Genomic DNA, 11,793 nt, shown 5'->3' with positions numbered 1-11,793 from the left:
GCTGGTGTTCCTGACCCCAAATTGAAAACCGCTGGCAGCTCAAGCCATAAGCTTGTGGGTGATGAGCTCCCTAAGAGCTCATCCAGTCTGCCAGCTCACTTCAGTATTGAAGAGGTAGGAGCCAACAGTAGCAGTTAGCTGAGCCTTTATTTCTGAAAAGGGATTTGCTCTCCTCATATTAAGTAGCTGGCCAAACAGCTGCCAAAGCAAATCAGTAATACTTCCTTCCTCCCTCTATTCCACTGTGTTTTAGGAACTTGGAACTAAAGGACATTGGGTACCAACCCAGTAGTGTTTTGGGCTGATGTCTCAATACTCTTTACATTATATACCACGTTCATATTCTGACTCATACTAAAACAACAGTACAGCAGAAACAAGCTGCCGACAAGTGTAATGCTGAAACTTCCCATTCCGGCCTTACATTTTATTCTCATTCCCATTCAATCATCTCCCACACTGATTCTGCTCATGGTGTTGTAAAAGGTTTGCTACAGTGGCTTTCAAAGGAAACTGGTTATGATACACTCTTATACACACTCTCCAAAATCCTCTGCACTTTGCAAAACCTCAAAGTTTAATCTTTTTCCCTGCTTTGTTTCTGCTTTATTTTGGTGAATGTGGATCAGTGGTAGAGCGGTTGCCTGCCAGTCGACAGGTTGGTGGTTTGATCCCTGATTCTGCAGTCCCATAAGGGACGTTTCCTTGGGCAAATTGCCTCAGATGCTGTGCATCAGAGTGTAAATGTGTGTGAACGTTAATCTGATGAGCGGGTGGCCGCCTCGGCCACAGTGTTTGAATGGTGAATGGTTCCTGTCCCATGTAAAAGCGCTTTGAGTAGTTGTTAGGACTATTAAAGCGCTATATAAAACAGTCCATTTTATTATATATACTTCCTGTGTCTTCTTTTATTTCTGCTTTTGTCTCTATTCATGTGTGTCCTCTTAAAGCAAGTTATTAAACTCTTTATAGAGAAGTTGACTAACAATGTCTTATTAGAAACAGCATCCTGGGGAATTACTTGCAGAATTGACAGGATTGCAACTATCCATTGCACTGTCCTTGGAATTGCTATGGCTTGCCCTATGAACTGTCTTGCTCCAGTGATCATTAAGTTATTGGGGTTTAGGAGCTTTGCTCAAGGGCAGGTCATTAGTAAATATTAGGCCCGTTCTGGATGAGCCAGGCCTGTGCAGAATCAATAACCGACGATCGCGCCCAATGCATGCCGGATAGATTTTTGTCTGACTTGATCCTGACTTGCTCTGACGTCATGCACACGTGAGCAACGATAACAACGCAACATCAAGGTAGTCGCAGTTTGAGAGGCAGCACAGATGCTTTCCACCAACTGGACGACCTGTTTGGCAGATGGTGACGTTTAAAAGACATCAGCAAAAGATCGGATGCAGAGGACTTTGACAGTTTGATCATGTCTGTCACAATAAATCCAACTGGAGACTGTGTAAAAGCTATGTGTCTTTGTTTCAGATTTAAAATCATTTTGTTTGTTGAAAATGTGAACAGAAAATCTGCCAGTTGTTGTTTTCTAATCTTATTTTTGCTTTATTTATTGTGAAACATGATTGATCTGTTAGTTAATCTATGTGTGAGTAGATTTTTTAAAAGAGGGTTGATTTTTTTTTTTTTCTCCAAAAGTGAAACAATTTACAAATTCTGGGTTGATAAAAGGAGTCAACTAAATGGAACTAAAGTCAGGCTATAACAACTAACTGTATACTAAGTGGAACTAAACTGGCCTAACATTCTGAACCCACAGGGGAACTTACAAAATGGCGGCTCAAACTGAAACAAAGGGATAACCCAAAGACGAACACTACCATCAGAACTACAAATTAAACAAAACAGGACAATTACTCTATCAGTGCAGATATTTTACTAATTAACTGTGACAAAAGCACCAACACATTAACATACTCTAAAAAAAAATGAATACATTCTCTAAACTAGAAATCCTCATCCCCCCACGATGTGGCAGATACTTGGTACATTCTGATTGGCCACTTCCTGTATTCAAGATCTGTGCTTTTGAGGAAGCCCCTTTTGCTTTGGCCTGACAAGATGTCCCTCCTGAAGTAGCAGCTAGCCGCGGCACCTTCACCACTGGTAAATTTAGATCAACTGTGTGGCAGCAGGCCACTTGTACTTTAACATGAAAAATAACAGCTTTTATATGCTAGCATTAAATCCAGGTGAAAATCTGCTTAAACCAATCTGCTTTACTTCTCTTATTTTTTCCTGCAGTTATTTGGCAGGGTTGTGACAATGACAATTTGTGAAAGTATTGCCCCTGATTAATATGTGCAAAGGAGGAGATGAAAAGTGTAGAATTTACTCAGAAAGACTGATTGCAGTAACTTGGTGTTCTGTGATCAATTAATAATTGAAATCCCTTCTCAACCCTGTTCTTGACCTGTTTCGTTGCGTAGACAGAGCTGCCAAGTCGTGACCCTGGGTGGTTGCTGACGGACAGGATAGTTCCTCAGATCCCCTTGAGCATACAGAGGGTCAAGAAACCATCCATTTGAAATCGTTAGTTCTACAAATGGCTTGCACTTCAATAATGTGACTGGTGGATTCAATACTGTGTCCAGTCCTAAAGCAGACTTAAAGCAAGGGAAAAGCAGGGCCTAGTAAGATCATGTTTTCAGTTAAAGAATCACATGCACCTCCATTGTCTTTGTTGGTAGTGATTAGTGATGGCCACAAAAGATGACATCCCAAACACAAAAAGAATGGAAACCACAATGCCACTGTAACACCTTTTTAACATATAAATCTATTCATCAACCGTAGCTCTCGAGTTCTGTCAGAGTTGGCCTCACCCACTGAGAGGGCATGACCTCAGACCAGGAGCCAGACAGCCACTGTCTACGCGATAAAGAGCGTTCTCTTTGAGTAAGACCCATCTGTTAAGCATGTGTTTTATTTCTGTACATAGAGAGAAATTTGTTTGTCTATAACCACGTACATACTTCAGCTTTCAGGAACATAACAAACATTGGTTACATAACATACACTGTGGGTTGAACTATTGCTAATCATTGATTTATTTAATTTATTTAACTATTGCTAATCTGTTGCTAATCAAGGACTCAAAGTATTCTTTTGCAGAATCATTGCAATCGTCTTTCTTCGGTTTGGGTGTGTAAACCACATCTTATTTTTGTGACTCCAGTTTGTATTTTGAGACCATATAATGAGATATGTAATACTGCTGTATTAGTTTTGGCAACTGTGTCAAGTCATTGCTTTTCACTCATTTTGAATTGAGACAGTAAATAACAGTCGGGCATCCCTTTACAGCTTTTTAGCCCTCTGAAGTGTTGATCCCACAAATGTCTCCTGCTGCAGTGACAGACCTCCACTACCTTAACATGTTAAAATAATGACTGCGACCTCTTAAGTGGTAAAAACAATAGCATGCAAGCCTTTGTTTTTGTATTCCAAGGAAGTGGCACATGGAAAATGCCTTAATCCTGTTTTGTTGTTTGTGTGCACACAACACTGTGGCTGAAGAAAGGTGGAAGGCTTTCCTCCAACATGGAACTGCTTGCCAGCTCTAGTCACACAATACACTCCTGGCTTATGTACAAATATAAACATGTAGACAATTATACAGCAGTAAAAGCAGGAATGGAAAAGTATTTGAAAGCTCGCCGTATTTATGTGTAGACACAGGCTGTCATACTTACCAGTAACTGGTAATGAAGCTCATTTGGAACAATTCCTGGTGTTTGTCCTATTTTATGTAAAGAGGCCATTTATGTTCTGGATGAACAATCTCATTTTCTGAAATGCAACTTGATGCCTAATGTGATGCTCCACTGACACTGAAAATGTTTTTGTGTACTCAAATGTGCAGTTTGTATGAGACTGTATGTGATGCATAAGTTTATCTTTGCCATTTGGATTGGCTGGTTTAAATAGCTGATGGTTAGAACTTTTCCAAGTGCAGTCTTGTTGAAAGCCTCCGGATGCAATTTAAGCCTGTGCACACAATTTTTCACAACAGACAAAATCCACTTCACACTTGCTGCCGTGATTCATATAACTTTTCTTTCCAATAAGAGCCAGGCATCCCATTGCATCTATCTACAATTCTCTGCTCCTGAAATGTATAACTTACACAGCTCCTGACTGTCTTAAAATTCTGCTTTTAAAAACCCCATCACTGGGGCAAAATAGGTTCCACACAAAAATGGTCAAGTTGCAGATGGAATTTAATTGTCACACATACTGTATATCATCATATCCCCTTTTTTCAAAATCTGGCAATATAGAGTCTGGCTCCCCAGATGTAAATTGCTGATATAAAGCCTGACTTTCATCGTGTGGATCACGTGCCGGATGTCAGGCTTTGTCCCTGCCCTTACGCTATCTCCGCTATCTGTTTTGTGAGGGCACTGTTTCATCCAAGGCTAAGCACAATCCAAGACGCATTTGGGTAGTTTAAATAAATTAACAAGCCAGCTACTGCTAATAATCAGACATAAAGCACCTTGTTGAAACTCCGCAAATACAGCTGACAAATTTACCTGACGATTTAGCGGAGACGACATCTCACCCGTCTAAACACATTCCCTCTCTTGCATTATTTCCTGGCATCTCTCCAATGCTTCCTCTGTGGGATGGACTAAGATGCAAGGAAGGGAAGCAAGTGAAGGAAATGTGGATGCAATTTTAACGACATCAGACGTACCTAAGGAGTCACACCTTCTGAAAAATAATGAAGTGACACACACACACAGACAGACCTGCATAGAGAGTGCCTTGCAAACCCACTCATTCTTTTTGTCTGAATGTGTTCGGACATAACAGAACTGATCTGTTTTGTAAGGAGTCTCTTGACTGAACCACACTTTAACTTCCCTGTTCTTCAACTTTGTGTGTGTGTGTGTGTGTGTGTGTGTGTGTGTGTGTGTGTGTGTGGATTGAGAAAAGAGCATTAATGAAATAAAATGATTTATTCAGGAAGTGAAAATAAATCCTGCAAGTCCTAGCCAGTTGTTATCCCCTGCCATCTGAACACATACGCCATTACTCTACATAAACAACAAACACACCTTTTTTCTGTTTTTTTATCTTGCAAGCACACCTGCAACCGGCAGATATTCAGCAGAGAGCAAACAAGAGTAAAAGTAGTTTTAATTTTTTTATAGCAGAAAGTTAGAATCAAAGGTGAGGGTAAAAAATCATAAATAGATGTTCTTTCAATACAGTGTCCATTGTTCTATATCTCTCCATTCAGATAGGTAGGTCTACAGGAAAGCTATTTTTTCTTTTTAAAGGTAACTTTTTTTATGCTGTGCTTTCCCTTTTTTCTTCTCTTCACTGGCTTTAAAAAGTGGGCCAACACTACAAAATCACTGCAAAACAGAGAGGGAGGGGCATATCATGGAGGGAGGATGGAGGAGTAGAAAAAAGTGAATGAGAGAGGAACAGATGAACAAGAAGCTGAGGAGAGACGGAGCGAGACAAACAGCCAGCTAAGTCAACCTCATCCAATGGCCTCATTTGCAATTAGCATGCTTGTTAACCCCAAAGTTGCATGGCCTGTTTGATTAATTTCTACAGGAGGGTGGCTGTTCACTGCACTGCACTGCAGTAAACAGTTTAGTGTTGCCCTGGTGGCTTGGCAGGATGCTGGATATACATGATAAACGCCCCTATCAAAGGGAATAGATTGTATTTATATATTGCTTTCTCTTAAGTGCTTTATATTGACTCTGCTGGCCTAACTATCAGGATCAGTCTCTTGCTCAGGGGTATTAACCCTAACCAACCTATAACTGTAAGATGGACTATGTCTACAATTCAGGGCCACACATCCCCCTTCCTTCAAAAAAGGCTTGGCAAATCAGCTGACGATGGGGCACTTCACCAGACATCTAATTATGTAACAATATTTTAGAGTAAAATAGGTTTACTGTAGGTTAAGTCTTCAGATTAAGAAAATTAACCTTGTTTCTGAGTCACTTCAGACTTTTACAGCAGATGACAAAAATACTATGACACCGATGAGCCTCACCCACCACAGTTAGTTTGCGGTTCTGATTGTGTTATCAGTTTGCTAAATTGGTAATTTTCACTTATTGATATTTATTTTATTTTTTCTCAATTCTCTTAAGTTTTTTTTGTGCACAGGCTTGTTTTTTATAATCAAAGAACCAGATAGTTTCTTAAGCAGTTGTTCTTCTTTTGTTGATGTTTCAAGCCCATCTAAGCATGGCAAACTCTAATTAGCTAGCTTTGCTTGTGCACAAAAATATCTATCACTTTGAAGGCCCTGGACGAAGAAAATGAACTCTTCCTACCCTTCCTTATCTATTGTTAATGCATAGTAGTCTACATCATGGCTGACAGTAATGCTCTGAGTAAATGTAGCAATGCACCAGCAAAAGGCAGGGAAGAGGAAAACAGCTTGCTGATGAAAATATGTATTCAAAAAATGCAGGTTTATATTCCAGAACTCGTCAATTAGTTTGAAGAGGTTCCTTTTTCGTGTGTGTGTGTGTGTGTGTGTGTGTGTGTGTGTGTGTGTGTGTGTGTGTGTGTGTGTGTGTGTGTGTGTGTGTGTGTGTGTGTGTGTGTGTGTGTGTGTGTGTGTGTGTGTGTGTGTGTTGCATCCAAGTCAGAGTTAGAGTGGGAGCAAATAGTTTACAACATCTTCATTTCAAACATGTCCACAGACACTTTGTAAATGGCACTTTAGGCTGTGTTTAATAAAACATTAGATAAGTTGAGTTGTTGGCTCTTTACCAAAGCTTACTTTTCCTTACAAGGAACGTTCATTAATCAAGTATTTCTCATGTAAATGTTTATCACAAAGTGCTTGCTGGCTAACATAAAAAAAACTATACATGTAATATAGATTGTGACTAATCCAGTTGCTCAGTGTGTATGCCGGCTATCTTGTTTGATCGCACCCTTGCGTGACATTTTCAACCAATGTATTCTATGATTTAGTGTGCTTTGCAATTCCTCACTTGTGCTCAAATGTGCTGCAGCCCTAAAAAGGTTAAGGACCATTTGAAACTGGGACAGCGAGGCATACAAATACCCTTCTGTGAGTTTTTTTTTCTGCTCCATACATTCTCGTTCTTGGGTCCAAAAGAAAGGTGTCTGCTCAGTGCCGGCGAGGAGTCAAGACAGCAGTGGCACACAACTTGTGGTAATGCTGGTGGGCATTATAAAACAGTCACCTTTGGTCATTTATGTAATCCTACTAAACACTTGAATGTGACTGCACAACTGAGTGCTGCTAGTGCTATAAATGACTGTGTGTCATGGCTCATTGCGTCATCTTTGAAAGGACATAATGTGTAGACTGAGATACTGTAAAAGGCCAGTAAAATGAAAGGAGCAATGCTATGAAGGAACACAGTGTAAATAAGCAACAGAGTAAAGTAAAGTGTTCATTGTCACTAAGTGTCTTGGTGACAATGATTGTCTATGTTCCTCTATGTTGGCCCCCTCCTTTCACGTCACACCCTAGTGTCTCTACAAGATGCAAGACAAAAAACTTTTTCTTTAAAACAATTTTTTTTTTTAAATAGACACAATTAGTAACAGCAATCCTCGACCATTAAGAAGTGGATATAGCAGATTATTTGCACTCTTGCGTTAGATTATTTGCTATAAAATAAAACTTGACCATTGACAGCTGATGCATGTAAATATAAAATCATCTAATTAGTAGTCAGGACTGCGTCAGATGAAGGACGATATTTTGAGACTTTCCTCACCAGAATTGATCATTCCCTAAAAAAATGTCAATATGCAAGTGTTTTGAGCAAAGATATAATTCAGATGGGTATCTAATCACGTCCATATTGACATTTCCTTTAAGAAAGCTGCTGGATTAATTTTTACTAAACGTAACTTTGATTTCTTGTCAATAAGGATGCACATGCAGCATGCCTGTGGTGTCTGTGTCAAAAAGTGCAAAGTAGCCTATGTGTCAGTCAGTACGTTTACATGCACATAATGCGTTGTATCCATGTCCAAAGAAGTCCTCTAAAACTGGAATAATACAGGAATATCCCATAGGTCTCAATTGGAAAAAGGTCTCATTCGAATATCCAACAAGAAGGCTGTTTACATGGACGGTATCAAATACAAAATATTATCATATTCGGAATAATAGTGGAATATTGTGCATGTAAAACGTACTGACTGTTGTATCTTTAAAACCAATCATAAATGTGATCTTAATCTTTCTCAAACCTCAACCCTTGTGTTGTCCTCAGGTCCAACCCGTTTTTTTTATTCTTAATATCAGGAACTTGGCTTTCTTTCAAACAAATTGCCTAAAGATAACATGCATGCCATACAATGTTCTTCAGGTATACCTATTGATTACTTTCACCAAATTGTGGTTGTTTTTATTGAATTTTATGGCATTTAAAAAAAAAAAAGGTGACCAAAATCTCGGAAGAAATCACAAAAAAAGAGATAAAAAGTGCTGAAACAAACCGAGAAATGTCTTATATAATGTCGTAAAAATTAGGCTATGGATTTTTATTAAAGCGTAGGAAGAAAAAAAGATGATTGATGCAAGACAACACAAGGGTTAAAAAAAACAACCTTATGTCATTAAGGGAACGGAACCTATTGAAATTATCAACATCAATACTGTATATGGTAAACCAAGTTATTGTCACTTTGGTACGGACTATATTAAATGATGGTCTAGTCCCACTAAAGCATCTGAAGGAAGACAGAACAAACTGCTTGAAAATGCCAATCAGGAAGCATTGGAGCTCTTAACACAATATGTAATATCCCATCACATTGTTCTGTAGTTTAACCTTTACGTATTAATGAACCCTTGTTCTTTCCGAAGGCTAATATATACCATTAGATGTACAGTATATAGGAGGGCTTCTTGGCCAATCACCTGTGAATAAATCCATTTGTAGAATCTTAAAAGTGCATACTTGAGAAGTAAAGAGCACCTATTATGTAACAATGCTCATCAACAGGGATAGTGCTGGTCATGACTCTTACTGTTGCTATGAGACTATGAAAACTATTTTGTAGTCCAGCACCTGTTTTTCTTCTAATGATGAACTGTTTTGAAATCCTTTTTCCCCACCATGCAGCAATTTTCAGCTGCAATTTGTTATTTATCTCCCATGGCAGATGCTACCGTTGGAGATAGTGAAAGTAGTCCTCTGTTGTTTTAGAAACCTATTTTAATACCAAACTATCAGGCTCAAGTAAATGTCATTTTACACCTTACCACTATAAGTACCCAATTTCTCTCTTTTGAGATCGATCAGCTATCATTCACACAAAGAATATTTTAATTTATCAAGACCACAAATGTTCTCATGGAGGAATACTTATCTAGGTCCCCAGCTGGCTATGAAAACCTGGCAAGAGACGTGTTTGTGGAGCTCTGTTTATCGGCGGCCGACAGGGGCAAACGCCCTGCAACTTAGGAAAACACACGCAAATAGACAAAACACAAGCAAATTAACAAAACAGATTTATTCATTTCATATTCAAATACATGAACACGCTGAAAATCCAGAAACAAAGCCAAATTAAAAACAAACCCCAACGGAAAAACACTGCATCCAGGTTACACAACAGAAGGCCGGGTTATGTCAGAGCGAGTGGAAGATTTGTTTTCAGAATTCTTTATTCAATTTTTAATAAGTGTTAACATAACTAGTGTTAGCTATCAAGCTTTTTTAGAAGCCAGTCTCTAACACGCTATGTTTACCCGTTGCTCTTTCATACTGCTGTAAAACGCTAGGGCCGGACAGAATTTAAATGGTTATGCATGTTTTTGTGTCACCTATTTATTACACTTTTCCCGTTTCCACAACAAACCTCATCTGCCTGCTCTCTCTGTCTCTGTCTCTCTCTCTCTCTTGCTCTCTCTGTCTCTGTCTCTGTCTCTCGCTCTCTCTGTCTCTCTCTCTCTCTGTGTCTCTCTCTCTCTCTCTGTTTCTCTGTCTCTTTGTGGAGTCAAGTATTAAGCTGTTCCACTTAGCGCTCCCCCCTATAGAGGCCTGGAGAACTTCCGTTGAGTAAACTGGATTCAGTGTTTTTATATGTTGCATTTGTTTTTGTCGTTTGCTAAATGCAGGCCATGTGTTGTCAAATTAATGAAGATGTTTTCTTAATTTGCTTGTGTTTTTTTTTTTTTTTTTGTAGCAGTGCCTTTGCCCCTGTCAGCCAGCCACCGTACTGTTCTCTCTCTGAAACTAAACCCTGCTTGTTTTCTTGAGCACATCCGTTTATGTCCAGTTGGTCTTATAGTCCTGCTCAGTGTCCAACAGGTGTGACCGTCCTCACCAGCTAGCTGCAGTTAATGAAAAGAACCGGTTGAATGTGTTTAATTGGGTGAAAGCCTCTTAGTCTGCTCAGTAAATCATTTCCGGCTACATTTTAATTTGTGTTTTCTCTTTGGGAAAAACTGGAACATGAACTTTTGAATTGTGTTGAGCTGAACAGTTTAAAAAAAAACTGTACCCTTGGATTACTGACTCCTCAAGCAATACTAATCTTAAATGACTTATTCTGCTCTGAGACACTTAAATACCTAAGTCAGGGCCCTGCCTCCCAGACCATCTTATCAAATTGTTTCCATTGTCAGCAGTAAATTAAAGTGGCTGTTGAAGTTAACAATGGGGAGAGGTAAAGAGAACATGGTCAGAAGTGGAAAGCTGAGATTAATTAATAAAAAAAGAACAGCCGTTAAAACGTATAAACTACAGATACGCTACAGGAATTAAGACAGTAAATAACTGCGCTATTTATACTCAGGCCTAGCTCACGTTACTTTGTAACACATGTCATAAGGCACGCCTAGTTGCTAGCATGGAACACCCTCATACTCTGCTTCTGACTGGCTAGTAGTCCTTTCCTAGCTACTGCACTCCCAACACAGATGAAATAGAAGTGAGATGCCTCAGTCTGTAGCTAAAACAGAGAGCTCAACACACAGCTTAAAGCACATAAGCCTATTCTGATACAACCTCTAAATGCAATTATGAGCCTGAAAATGAGCATAATGAGTTGCATTTTCTAAACGTCTGTCTAGCACTTGTGTAAATGTCAACCTTGTTTGTAGTGCAGGTAATGAATAAAGCTCTGGAACCTGAGGGAAGAGAAAGGCAGAATGAGAGAGAAGGGAATAAAAAAAGAGGAGTGGAAATTATGAGATGACACAAGGATAAGAACATATAAAGTGTAGGAGGGAGAGGAGGACGGAGGGGGCGGGGAAGACTTGTTTCCTCAGATAAGAGTTAAAATGTAAGAGAGGAGAGGGAAGTGAGGAGAGGAATGGAGCAAATGGGTGCGGAAAAGAAGGCAGGTGAAGAGGTTAGAAAAGGGCGTGGAGATGAAGGAGGAGAGAAAGATGGGGAAGATTATCAGACAACAGAAAATCTGATATGAGGAGAAGAAAGGACAGCAGAAAGAAAATGGATGATGTAAGGTTAGATAAAGGGAAAAAAAGAGTGATAAATGGAAAGGAGGATGAAAATGAAGGACAGGAGATTGATGTTTATTCAACATGCTTCCTTTAACAGCGAACATTGCCCAAATACTTTTGTATTACTAAAGTAATTCAGGAAAACATTGGTCATCAATGGAGACATTTTTGTTTTTCATTGTGTTTGTTCCAGTCATGACATTTAAAATAGTCTATGTCCCATTATTCATTTGTTCCTTTGTGGAAATTGCGGCAAGATGCAAGAGACAATTTCTCACTTTGAGCACACGAAAAGCGTGGCTCTTTTATTCAACAGG

This window comes from Etheostoma cragini, chromosome 17 (assembly GCF_013103735.1).
Source record: "Etheostoma cragini isolate CJK2018 chromosome 17, CSU_Ecrag_1.0, whole genome shotgun sequence".
Lineage (NCBI taxonomy): Eukaryota > Metazoa > Chordata > Actinopteri > Perciformes > Percidae > Etheostoma > Etheostoma cragini.
Note: the sequence above shows the minus strand (reverse complement) of the source record.